Here is a 13,991-nt window from a genome sequence, read left to right as displayed (position 1 = left end):
CAGACAACTTACTAACTTGTGACCCTAAGCAAGTCACTTCACCCGTGCCTCAGTTTCCTCAGCTGTAAATTGGGAATAATAATAGCACATAGCTTACAGGATTGTCGTGAGGACCAAATGGCATGGCATGTGTACACTGCACTGAAAACCTTAAAGCACCATATAAGTGCTATTATAGCATTTTACTATTTGCAGAACACTTTATATATAATATTCCATTTGATCCTCACAACCCCCCCCATACAAAGTAGGGGGTATTCTTATCCTTATTTTACAGATAAGGAAACTGAGGCAGACAGAGGTTCTGTGACTTCCCCAGATTCACATAGGGTGTCTGAGATGGGCTTTGAACTCAGAACTTCCTGATTCCAAGGCCAGCATTCTATCCAGTATCTGAAAGGAGATAATATTTGCAAAATGCTTAGCACAGTGCCTGGCACATAGTAGGACTTTCCCTTTCCCCAGTATCCCTGCTTATAGATATACAGACGAAAATAAAGCAGTCCTTACTCTGAGGTACCTAATTTTCTTCCAAGACTCAAGGCAAATAATCTTAATTTTATATTTTTTTCTATTTCTTTCATTTGTTCATCTTTTTTCTACCCATCTGCTAGTAGCCCAGGGAAGGAAAAAGGGGAAGAAAGCTGCATCATCCCTTGGCTTTTCACCTCCTAGAGATGGACATTCACAAGTGCTGCTATGAATGTAGAAGGATATATGTTGGACTTTTTCTTTCTGACTTGGATCTCTTTGGGGTATGTGCCCAGCAGTGAGATCCCTCAGTCCCACAGTGTAGACATTTTTATCACATCATTCCAAATTGCTTTCCAGAATAAATGAACCGATTCACAACAGTGTATTAGTGTGCGCAGCTTTCCACAGACTCTCCAGCATTGACAACCAACCGATTTAATTCAATACACATTTACTAAGCACCCACTATAGTCTGGGTACTATGCTAGGACTACAGAGATAAAAAATGACATACTTCTTGTTCCCAAGAGCCAATAGCCACATTAGAGGAGGAGGATCAGTATTTGTACCAACCACCACCATGAAGGTACTTAAGCAGAGGCTGCAGGACCATTTGTGATTAGATATGGAGGAGGGATTCTTTGGTTCTATCTATCTATCTATCTATCATCTATCTATCTATCTATCTATCTATCTATCTATCTATCTATCTATCTATCATCTATCTGTCTGTCTGTCTGTCTGTCTATCTATCTATCTATCTATTTATCTATCTATCTATCTATCTATCTATCTATCTATCTATCTATCTATCTATCATCTATCTACCCATCTCTTTCTATCCCTCTGCTTATCTATCTCCATCTATCTATCTATCCATCTATCCATTCATCTATCTATGTATCTATCCCTTTTATTTTTACATCACTATTTTTTCTAGCTGCACCCTCCTGACCGGGCATTGAACTCTTCCTCCTAACAAAGGAAACAAGGTAAACAAAAACCACTGATACTTTTTATCTGGTTTGACTTCCTCAAGGCATTCTTTCCTTGTAAATCCCACATCTCCAAAGACCAGAGAAGGGAAGTCTTCCTTATCTCTTCTCTGAAGCAATTGCTGAAAGCAGTTTCTTTTTCATTAGTCTCTTCTTGTATACTATTTTAGTCCTTGTGTATTATGTTCTTCTGGTGCTGCTCACTTCATTCTGCATCAGTTCATAGAAATCTCATGTTTTTCTGGATTTCTTATATTTGTCATTTCTTCTTACTAATATTTCAGTGCATTCATATACCACAGTCTTTTCAGCTATTCCCCCATCTTTGCTTCCAGGAGTCTACCACTACAAAAAGTGGTGCTGTGACTATTTTGTTATTTTTAGGGCCTCTCCCTCTGTCTTTGACCTCCTTAGAATGTGTCCAAGAACAGGTTGCTGGGTCAAAGAGTATGGACAACACCATTACTTTTCTCTCACAATTCCAATCCCATTCTCCCATTCCCCCAAACCTCCCTCTCCCTTCCCACTTCCAGTAGAGTTGGACCAATTCTCACTTTTATCACCAATGTAATAGTGTATTTGTCTTTGCAGAGCTTCTCCACCACTGACTATTTCAAGGTTAGTTTGTTTGTTTTTTGTCATCTTTGCCAATTTGCAGATTGGCTTTTAAAGCCCCTTTTAAGTATGAAATTCTGTGATTCCACAAAATGTATAGGAGAGATTGGAGGAGGGAGTGATGAAATCTTATTGAAGGAGCCTGTGATAGACAGATTTGCCTTTGTTTATTATTTGAGTGCACTGTAAGACTTTTGATGCGGTGAGGAAAACTTTATTTTTATGGCAATGTATAGTGGAAAACTGAGACAGTGTAGCCTAATGGGTAGAGAGCTAGCCTCAGAGTCAGAAAGACCGAGATTCAAGTCTTGCCCCTGATGTACACTAGCTGGGTGGCCCTGGGCAAACCTATTGAACTCCCAGTGAATGAAATCATGATCTGAAGATCTGATTTTTTAAAATGTGGTAGAGGGGCAGCTAGGTGGCGCAGTGGATAGAGCACCGGCCCTGAAGTCAGGAGTACCTGAGGTCAAATCCGGCATCAGACCAAACACTTGACACTGACTAGCTGTGTGACCCTGGGCAAGTCACTTAACCCCAACTGCCTAAAAAAAAAATGTGGTAGAAAGAGTACTATTGTAAGAGTAGCAATTGGGAGACCTGGTTCAAGACCTGGCCCTATAATTTTTTAAGGTCTCTGACCCAAGCCTTTCTGGACTTCAGTTTTTTCACAAATGTAAAATGTGGAGGTTGGGCCTCTCAGGTTCCTTCTGGTTGGTAGTATGGTCCTGCAACTGAGACAGTGCACACAGCGGAGAGGTCAGCAAAGGGCAACCCCAGGCTGTGGGCAGCTGTGTCCTTTAATGAAGGGAGATCTGGGAGGTGGGAGAATATATGCCTTACCGCCAATAGCAATTGACTGGCTTTCAGAGCCTTGTGGCAGCATTGATTGCCTTCCATTCAGACCCCAAAAAGGCTTCAGGGACTCAGGAAGGTCTTAGGTACATTGCTTAGAACAAGACATAGAAGCAAGGTAGTGTAGGGGAAAGAGTAGTGACCTTGGAGTTAGGAGAAACCCGAGTTCAAAATCTGCCTCTGACGCTTGGTAGGAACTAACACGGTCAAGTCACAGAATAACAGAATCTTCCAGTTGGGGAGGACCTCTGCATGTAATGTGGCACTGTAGAAAGAGCCCTGGTTCTGAATTCAGAGATAGAATTCCAGCTCTGCTGCTTTTTTTTTACTTGTATGCCCTTGGACAAGGCCCCTGAGCTCTTCGGGCCCTCATTTCCTCCTCTGTAAAACCACAGGGTTGAACCCTCTGGGGCCCCTTTCTCCTCTCAGCTATGATCCCGTGATGCTCTGACAAGTGCTCTGGGCCTCAGTTTCTCCATAGGTAAAATGAGTGAATTGGACTAAACGGTCTCTGAGAGCTCTCCTGGTACTAGATCTATGGTTCTTTCATCCATACCAGATAAACAGCCCCCCAAAAGATACCTAATAAATGCCTGAAGGCAGACAGAGCCTAATACTTTGTGAGGGATCCCACTGACTTTCGGATAGCTCTGCTAGCAAGTTTTTCTTTTATATCAAGCCTAAATTTGTCTCTTTGCAACCCCACTCCCAACCCCCACCATTGTTGTTGATTCTTGACAACCAGAGAGATGGACTCTAATCTCACCTTTCCTCTGACTCTCCCCCTTTCCACACTAACCTCTCTTTGTCTCCGTTAAGCTTGCCCAGCCTCAGTTTCCTCATCTGCAAAATGACCTTTGAAATACCTGGGTTTTGTCCAAAGAATGTAAATTCATTGAGAGCAAGGATTATTCCTTTTTTCTGCCTTTGTACTCCCTGGACCTAGCACAGCGCCTAGAACATGGTGGGTACTTAATAACTGATTAATTGTGAAGGTCAGATGAGATGGTATATGTTAAAATACTCTGCCCGTCTTAAAGCGATGTGTAAAAGCCACCTGTTATTGTTACAAGTCTCAGGAGGGCAGCCAGGGCAGCTGGCTGGGTCTGTGCACTCTGCTCCTCATCCCCATCTTGAATACTGTGCTTATACTGAGTATTTCCTCCTGCCCAAAAAAGGTAGGGGGTGGGGCAACCTTAGGGGACTGGGGCAGTTTCTCTTCATGCTGCTTGGTCCATATGCCTGATCAGTCTGAAATTTTACCCCATAAACCTGGAGGGGGTGGCTTGCAGTTAGAGTACCCCAGACATAACAACACCTCCACTGCTAATTGCCTAGAGTTCTTTGTTTCTCTTCCCTGCTCTTGGCAAAGGGAGGGGAAATATCTGGCTAGCCAGTGATTTCCTGGGGATGTGGGTGGAGCACTGAATGACAGCCAGAAATGCAGGGGCCTCACACTTGTCTGAGAGAGTGCTGAGGATTGTGGGAGAAAGGTTGATCCAACATATTCTAGTGGGCAAATCCCTAAGAAACTAAGGAGCTACAGATCAGAGGAAGCATTCCTAGGAGGGTTCCTTAGGGAGTCCTACGTCCTGGCTGGTAGAAGGAATTACAAAGGCTGTGCTTGGCTAAAAATCAGGAAAGGCCATTAGGCACATTCAGTTTGGCACCAAATCATTTTCTTTTATGAGCATCTCTAGCATGGAAAATGAGTTCAATTTGGAGTCAGAGGGCCTGGGTTCAAATCCTGGCCCTTTCACTACTCATGACCTCCCTGAGACTCAGTTTTCAATGAAATGGGTGACCCCGATGGCCCCTGAAGTAGGTACCAGATGTAAATCTATGATCCCATAAACAAAAGGATTAAAAACTTCTGCAATAGACAGTTTTGGCATGAGCAGGGAAGGGAGGAGATGGAATTTGCTTCTCTGGAGAGCTGAGATAACATCTCTCTTTGAAGACTTAGGCAGAAGGCCTACTTGGAACGGGCCGGACCAGACCACCTCTCACATCTCTTCTATTTCAAGGACTCCCTTGACCCCAAAGGAATTTTTTGGGGAGCTTCCTGCAGAAACAGAAGAGAGCATTACAATTTGGCAGTGGGTCAGTTTGGGTTTGCAAATCCCCCATATTTGTCTAAGCAGGCGGTTCAGAGTGCACATGAAAGAGGTGGCTATGGATGTAATTAACTTCTTTGCCAAGGCCTTTTCATATCCTCGAGGAATGTTCCACCCTCAGGCAGCGGGTTGTAAAGTGCACCAAATTCACACTCGGAACAAAACACAATTCTCTTTCAGCTTGTTCTCTACCCTCCCCCCTAACATAAACATTTTTTTCCTGTTTCCTTCTGTTCCTTCCCTGCCCCCCATCTAGACACAGCGCTCAATCTTTCTAAACTTCAGGTTTCACATCTGTAAAATGGGAGGGGATGGGGTTGAATTACATGGGCTTCTTCTACTATGCATTTCTGACAAGTGATAAGATATATTGTTTTTTCTCCCTACCCTTTCAGCTACCTTCCTGGGGTAGGAAAGTATTTGCTTCCCAGCTCTAAATCTCAGATCCTGTGTATAACCTTGAGCAAGTATACCCTAGGCTCTCCAAGCCTCAGTTTCCTCATCTGTAAAAGGGTGCATTAGATGGCCTTCCAGCTCTGAATCTGAGCCTGCGCTTCCTTGCCAAGGTCCCAGCCTTCCCTGGCTTTGGCCACCAGGTGGCGGTGCTGGCTCCTTTTCAAGCCAGCACCTGAAATCCTGAGCCTTGCTTCTTTCTAAACCCCCCTTCCTTGAAGGAGATAACCGTTTCACCTTTGCTTTCTGGGGCCGGTTAAAGGCAGGTTCTGGTCCCAGACTCTCCTCCCTGACAAGACACAGGCAGGAAGGCTTTGCCAGGCTTTGCGTAACTTCGATTTGACAAGAAATACAAGAAAATCTACTTGGCAGCAACTGACTCATGCTTTCCTGGTGACATTTTGGCCCCGGGGGGAATGATCTCAAGATAATTAACATTAGTAAGGAGAGTTAAATTGGGGATAAAATGGAGCTACCAAAAATAACAGAGCCCAGGAGACTCTGAGCTGGGCAGAGGAGGAGCCCAATAAATACCTGGTGGATGAATGGAGTTCATTTGCCTTAGACCATCTGCGTGTAGAACACAGGAGAAAGCACGTCTTCCATGGGACCTTCATTTCTATTTAATTCTAGAGAAGCAGTCTGGTAGGGTGGAAAGAACTCTTGATTTTTAGTCCAAGGACTTGGGTTCAAATCCAGCTTTCAATATGTGAGTGATATGAGTAAATCACTTAATCATTCTGGGCTGATATATAAAATGAAGGAATTGATGGAAGTGATTGTTGGTAAATCAAAATAAATTAACAAAATAAAGTACCAGCATACTGCAAAAAAAATAAAAATAAAAATAAAATAAAATGAAGGAGTTGAACTAGATGACCTCTAGGGTCCTTTCCAGCTTTAAATATATTTTAAATATGATCTATTAATCCAAAGAGACAGCTAAGTAGTGCAAGGGTTGAAATGTTTGGACTTGAAGTTAGGAAGACCCAAGTTCCTACCTCAGACACTTACTAACTATGTGACCTTGGGCAAGTCTCAGCTTCTGAAAAATGGGGATAATCATAGCACCTACCTCCCAGGGCTGTAGTGAGGTTGAAATGAAATAGCATAGATACAGTGCTTTGCAAACTTAAAACAATAGAAATGCAAAACTGTTATTTTTATAAGCATATTATATTATAAATATAACACACCTTCTATGACACAGTGTGTGAGGAATTGTTCTTGGCATAGGGAATAGAAAGACAAATATCAAAATGATCCCTGGCCTCAAGAAGTTCACATTCTACTTGGTGGGAGGGAGGGGAAGGTGTGAGAAAGGGGCCTAACGTGCATAGATAAAGATCATTTGTACATCATAATAGATTTGCTGTTTCTTGTACAATTATCTTTTTTTTTCTTTTTTGGCAATTGGGGTTAAGTGACTTGCCCAGGGTCACACAGCTAGTAAGTGTCAAGTGTTTGGTCTGAGGACGGATTTGAACTCAGGCCCTCCTGACTTCAGGGTTGGTGCTCTATCCACTGTACCACCTAGCTGCCCCTTCATCTTTTTTTTTTAAATTATACTATGTTGTAGACATGCTTGTTTTATTCCATAAATTAAAGATAAAATAAACTTTAAAAAAAGATAGAGATCATAAGCTCATAGCACAAGAGCTGGAAGGTACCTCAGAGACCAACCTTCCCCCCCATTTTACAGATGAGGCAACTGAGGCCCAGAGAAGCTAAAATGACTTGCCCAGGGTCAGACAGGCAATAAATATCACAGGTTTGAACCCAAATTCTATAAGCACAGAGATTTTGTATTGAACTGTTCTTCCTCTTTTAGGCAATTAAGTAAAAAGCCTATGCTGTGTCATTAGAGCAGGTGAGAGGGGGGTGGAACTGGAAGCATTGTAAACTAGAGATCTCAAGAAGGGTCTCACATAAGAGATGGTACCTGAGCAAAGCCTCTTGGGGAGTTGTGGATTCCAAAAGGAGGAGGTAAGGAAGGGAGTGCTTTCTGGGCTCTGGGGCTGTATTGAAATAAAGCAAATACTTTCCTCCCTCAGGAACGGAGCTGGGAGATATTTATTCACCATTGTTCCTGGATCTTTTAGGGAGAAAAATACAATTTGTCCTATCATTTGTCTCCATCAAAATGCCCCAATGGAAGGAACGTTGTACTTTGGAGTCAGGGAACCCAGGTTCAAATCCTCTCTCTGTTATTACCTATGTGACCCCAGAGTAAATGAATTCTCTTTCCCCGGACAGTTTCCTTATCTCTGAAGGGATTGGACTAGATAATCTTTTAGTAGCCTTCCATCTCTCAATCTATGATTCTCTGTTCTGACAAGCTCACTTAGCCAAGGAAGATTTTAAAATCAAGTTGCAAGAGCCCAGAAGGGCATTGCCTTGACTTTGGACCTCATCCTTGGGAGAAAATGGAATTAACTTTCATTTTAAAAAATCATCTTATCTTCCAAAGTGTTTTGGACAGAGGAACTATGGGGTTCCATTTTGTAGATGAGGAAACTGGTATACAAAGACTGTTGAAATCTTCCATAGTTGATCTGATCTCTAGCAAGTTCTGAGGAGAGTTCATAGGATTTCAGACTGAAGGGACCTGAGAATCCATCTAGTCAAACCCCTTCATTTTACAAATGAGGAAACTGAGGCCCAGATGCTAGGGACCAGAGGTCAGAGTCTAATTCAGGGCCTTTGACTCCAAATTTAATTTAAATTGCACAATGGAAAGCAATTTGCTGGAGATACAAAGACAAAACCCAAACAATCCTTGCCCTCAAGGAGTGTCCATTCTATTGGAAGGCTACAATCTGGAAGTGATTAAATAAATACAAGGTATAAGCGAAATAATTTTGAGAGGTAGTACCACTGAAGGAGGGGGAGGGGCAGAGAATAGAAAATGCTCTTGTAGGAGGTGGCACCTTTGAAGGAAGTCAGGAAGCAGAGATGAGAAGGAACTGATTCTTCCTATAATCATAAGCTATTAGAGCCTGAGGCATCCATAGCTTTATCTAATCCAATTCTCTAATTTTATAAAAAAGGACTCAGTGCCAAAGAGGTAAAAGGAGACCTAGGATCATGGGGTTTATGGCCGGAAGAGACATCAAGTGTCACCTAGTCCAACCAACTCATTTTACAGTAGAAGATTCTGAAGAGAGCTTATGACCTTCCCAAGATCACCCAGGTAAAAGGTAGCAGTGCCAGGATTTAAACCAAGGGTTCTTCCAAATCCAGTATCCTTTCCATGGCACCGTGCTGACTCAGTCCAGAAGCTGGGAACAATGTATGCAAAGCAGGAGTGTGCTGGAGCCGGCTAGTACAGGCTTGCGGGAGCTGATTGTTAAATTTTCAGTGTGAGCATTTACTGGCAAATACTACGAATCAGGGCTTGATTTTTTTTTGTTTCGTTGATTTCTAGACTTTCTTAAAAGTGATGAAGAAAATGTTAATAGTTGAGATTAAATTTAAAAGTGCATCCTGCAAACACCCTCCCTACCAGTCGATGGTTAAACACGTACAGGCATTACTGGGTGCAAAGGCACGTTAAATCCAGGGCTTTCTCCTTGTACCATGCAACTACATTGCTAATAAATTGCTTTCCTCCTCCATTTTAGAGATTAGCAAAATTACAATTTAGAGAAGCTCCCAGTGATTCTAATTTTTGCGTCTCTCTCTCTCACTAGGCTGCCCTTAGATCAGGCTAGATTGGGCATCTTCCCCGGCCCCTGAACCCAGCTTCTGTAACTTCAGGAATTTCTTGGCAACAATGGAGGGGAGACTGTGCGGCCCTTGTTAAAATGAATTGGTGGTTCTCATAGAGGGCTGGAGGACAGGCTCCGGGACCATAAGAGCCCCCTTTGTTCCACGGTTTGCTTCGGACTTCTCCCTGGCACCAGCCAGAGCTCTGTGGGTCACAGAAAAACAAAGCCCCAGGAATCCTTCGCTCGCTCGTTCTGCATGGGGCTTTTTAAATCCCCCACGGCTCCGTTACCCCCTCTCCCCTTCCTCCTCCCCCTCCCCCTCACGCGTGGGGGAGGGGTTTCAAGTTCAAGGCTGCCTCTGATAGGCGAGAGTGCTCCTGTGGGCGTGACCGTGGCTCCCTGGGCCCCACCGAGTCAGCCTGAGTGCTGGAACCCGGGCTCCGTGCTGGAGAGAGAGAGAGTTTTCCCCGTCTCCTGCAGGCTGTCGCGGGCAGCTTCCTAGGAGGGCAAAGCTTGGGGGAAAAGATTTTCTTAAAAGCCAGTATGACGCGACTACTTTCCCAGGGGCACCAGGTTAGTTGGAAACCAAGTTTGGGACTTTGGGGGAGTTTCTGGCTGGAGTTTTCTTTCTGGGCTAACGGACACGAAAGCTTGAGCAGCTAGCAGATAGGGGAAGAAAACTGTTGCTCCATTTCTTTCTGCTAGCCAACGATTTCAGTGAGTTAGGCCCGATTGTCAATAGACTCTTCCCATTTCTTTGCCCCCTAAGATGGGCGCGTCTCGTTAAACTTTCCAGGCAGTTTGGAAGCAAAGAGACCACGGATGTGTGGCCAGGGGTTGAGGCGCTTGACAGCGGGTGCCCTGGAGGCCTTTTTCTTGGTTACTTTTCTTTGCTACCCTCCCCCTCCCACCCCGGGAGGTCTTACAGATATCTCTGCGTCTCAGACACAGTCGGTATGGTGTAAGAATTAAGTAATGGTCAGTACTGGGCATGGCAGCTACTTGCGTTTCCCACCCGCCCTGGGCTTGACAGACGTGTGTCAGTGTATGGGTGTGAGACTTGCTTGGGCCTAGTAGTGTACGGCCCCGGGAACCACCGGCGTTGGCTTTGGGGTTCTGACAGTTCAGGTGTCTTTGGAAATGACCAACTTTGACCTCAGAGAAAGAGGTGAGGAAATATAACCTCCTTTAGTTGGAGGAGGTGGAGAACTATGGATGCAGAATGCTGCGTAGTATGCCATCAGATACAGTTGCTGTGTTGTCTTTGTTTTCCTTAATTGTTTTAAGCAAAGATGGAAGGGACCTCGGAGGTCATCTAATTCAAGGTTCCCTACCCCTGATTCTAGTCTATTTTACAAAGGGGGAAACTGAGGCCCAGAAAGGTTGTTACTTGTCCAGTGTCATCCAAGTTGTCAGAAAAAGGTTTAAAAAATGTCAGCGTGGTAGCAAGTTTGAAGTGAGTCTAGGATGATTCTGCTGACCTAAAAGTTCTCTTCCCTTGTCTCAGATCATCAGATTGAATGTTCAGTCATTTCAGTCGTGTCTGACTCTTTATGACCCCATTTGGGGTTTACTTGGCAAAGATACTGGAGTGGTTTGTCATTTCCTTCTCCAGCTCATTTTACAAATGAGGAAAGTGAGGCAAACAGGGTTAAGTGACTTGCCCAGGGTCACACAGCTAGTAAGTGCCTGAGGCCAGATGTGAACTGAGGCAGATGAGTCTCTATCCACTGTGCCACCTAACTACCCTTATAAAATTTAGATACTATTAAGAGATATGTTACACCAGCCAAAGTGCCGAAAGAATACTTTTCTAGAAATAAATGTTTCTTTCTTTCTCTCTTTTTTTTTTGATGAGGCAATGGGGTTAAGTGACTTGCCCAGGGTCACACAGCTAGTGAGTGTTATATGTCTTGAGGTCAAATTTGAACTCAGGTCCTCCTGACTCCAGGGCTGGAGCTCTATCCCCTGCACCACCTCATTGCCCTAAACATTTTCTTTGTAGACTGATCTTAGGCCAGTCTAGTACAATGCACTGCACTAAGAGATTCAACAGACCTGGGTTCAAACTCTACCCCCCACCCCTTCCCGCATGCTTCCTGTTGGTGTGATCTTGGGCATGTCATTTTTCCTCATCTGTAAAATTGGAGAGTTAGACTAGATCATTTGAAAAAGATTTGCCAGGCATTACAAAGAAGTAGCAGGTCAGTTAGCCATACTTTTTTTTTTTAATGTAGTTTCTCTGGCTCTTCCCCTCTGAGGTTACCTTCTACCTCATCTCTACTCATCTCATGTTATGTGCCTAATAAATGACATGTTATTTCTCTCACGGGAATGAAAGATTCTTGGGCACAGGGACTCTTTTTGCCTTTCTTTGTATGCCCAGCTCTTAGCCCAGTGCCTGGCATATAGTAAGAGCTTAATAAATGCTTGTTGATGGATTAAATGCTGTTATGTCAAGTAGACTTTAGGTCTAGCTACAACCCACTGGGACCTAAGCAAAAGCAGGTGACTGACTTTTTGTTTTGCTAATTGTTTCTTCCAGTGTTATTGGAAAGCATTCCCCATTATTTATTTAGGTTCTCCTTCCCTCTAAATGCCTTTGCTGGCTTGGTATCAGCTTCCTCCAAAGAAACTTTGGGAATGAATCTGCTAAGCTTCATCCATGCCTGAGGCTTCAGAACTGTCCATTTTCTCAGGCATCGGACAATTAAGAGCTCAGCAGCAGAACGAATCACACTTCCCCTCCCTCAAATGTGATCATTAAGACTGCTCCCACCTCAGGAGGTATTTTCCAAAGGCAAACTCTGTTAGGCCTTCAGGAAGCATCAGGGTGTGTGTTATCATTTATGGGACCTCCAGTGTTATTAATGGCAGAGTCAGTGACGCATAAATTAGAGAAAAGACTTTCAGGAAGTCTTTTAGAGGAACAAATTGGAGGAAGACTTTCCTGGGTATAGCTACCAGGTACTGTTAAGGAAGAGGCTCATCTACTTGGAGCTGGAACTGACATTTCAGCTAGTTCAACCACCTCATTTTACAGATGAGGAAACTGAGATCCGGAAAGAGCAGGTGACTTGTTTAAGGTCACACAAGTAAGTGGCAGGGGTGGAATTTGAACTAAGGTTCTCTGACTCCAAAATTTTCCCCCCGTTCTATTGTACCAAGGTGTTTCCTGTTTTCCTCATCAGTGAACTGGTTATGTTTTCTGGAGATTGACAAAACCTTGCAAAGCTCACGGTTTTTACTGACTTTAGAACTCCTTTCCATGAAGATAGCACCATAATGCTTGATGAATGTTAACAATTTTTTTTTTTGTGGATGGTAGTAAATCCAATTGAAACTGTTAGTGATGGTGGCAATGGGGAAGTCATATGGGGAAAATACCGAATGACCAAATTTTGGGTTTTTTTCATAGGACTTTTTCTGTCGAACCCAATTTCCTTTAAAAATGAGCTGATAGGACAGTGAAAATCAAGTGGATAGAGCGCTGAATGTGGAGTCAGCAAGATCTGGATTTGAAATCCTCAGGCAAGATATTTATCTGCTGTGTTACTATAGGCAACTTAACCTCTCTGAGCCTCAGGGTCCTAATGAATAAAATGGAGATGATAATAACAGTAATAGCTCATGTTTACATGGCACCTTACGGCTTTCAAAGTGCTTTGTACAGCATATATTGCTGGATCCTCATAACAACACCGTGATACAGATGAGGAAACTGAAGCTCATGCAGGATAAGTGATTTGCCCAGGGATTTGAACCCAAATCCTGACTCCAAATCCCCCAAAAGCATGAACTTTACTGGTTGACATGTAGATCAAATGGGTTTATGTGTTTATATGTGATTTACAAAACTTAATGACAACTGTTATTATTAACATCTTTGCTGTTATTATGGCAAAATATTAAAAATCCACAGCTCTTGGCACCAGGAGCTTGGGAAGTTTAGAATTCTAGAGCTTGGAGTAACAGGAACATATGAAGATCTTTGCTGACTTGGCTTTTTCTTGGCTTTGTCCCTCATGTATGTATCCACCCTTCTTTGTCTTCTCTAAACCCTGAAATGCCTCTTCTTCCTGAGGGCATCTCTGTTACTACCTGCCTACGTTTATTCTTACACACTCACAACTCGTTACAAGAATCAAGTTCATTCATTCTTACCAAATGTGACTTCCTGTTGGCATTCAGATAGTCCTAGATACCCCATAAATCTCAGAGAGTTTTTACAGCCACTCAATAGTCAAGCATATGATGGTCATTTTATTTTAAAATAAAGTTGGATCTCAAAGTGAGGAGACAGTTGTTTAGGAGAACCATCGTAACGGGTCTGAGTCAGAGTGGTACAGTGGAAATAGTTCTGGCTTTGGAGTCAGAGAACCTGAGTTCAAATCCTGCCCCTGTGTGACCTTGGACAAATCCCTTCACTTCTCTGGGCCTTGGTTTCTTCATCTGTAAAACTGGACTAGATTCCAGCTTATAACTTAAGATCTCTCATCTTACTAAGACTGAAAGAACTTGAAACATGAGGAGAATGCATTTTCCTTTTCTAGCTCATTTTCTCAGTTTAACAGGATTCATTCACTAGTATGTATGGAGTACCTGCCAAGTTCAGTACTAGGTGTATTCGAGGAGCAAGGGATCAGTAACTAGATTCAACTTCAAAACCAGGGAATGTTTTTTTCTGACTTCTTGGCCAGATTGGTTCTCTCAGGCCAGACCAGCTGTGCTCACATCTGAATCCACTGTCTCTCTTGTTACCTCTGACTGTT

The 13,991-nt window shown here is 43.3% G+C and overlaps 1 protein-coding gene across 4 annotated transcripts in view; it reads left to right on the top strand.

Annotated features, from left to right (window-relative positions):
• PLD1 (phospholipase D1) overlaps positions 1 to 13,991 on the top strand; it is a 256,470-nt gene that overhangs the window by 60,565 nt on the left and 181,914 nt on the right. For 2 of the 4 annotated variants that reach the window (XM_020980429.2, XM_020980411.2), the window contains exon 1: positions 9,633 to 9,792. The exons of the other annotated variants lie outside the window; for them this stretch is intronic. The gene's annotated coding sequence lies outside the window, so the exon portion shown is untranslated. Of the gene's footprint in view, positions 1 to 9,632; positions 9,793 to 13,991 lie in introns of those variants that run through there. 4 annotated transcript variants of the gene reach the window in all.

Source organism: Phascolarctos cinereus, unplaced genomic scaffold (genome assembly GCF_003287225.1).
Source record: "Phascolarctos cinereus isolate Bilbo 61053 unplaced genomic scaffold, phaCin_HiC Scaffold_7;HRSCAF=346, whole genome shotgun sequence".
In the NCBI taxonomy this organism is placed as follows: domain Eukaryota; kingdom Metazoa; phylum Chordata; class Mammalia; order Diprotodontia; family Phascolarctidae; genus Phascolarctos; species Phascolarctos cinereus.
This window is presented reverse-complemented; position numbering and strand designations above follow the sequence as displayed.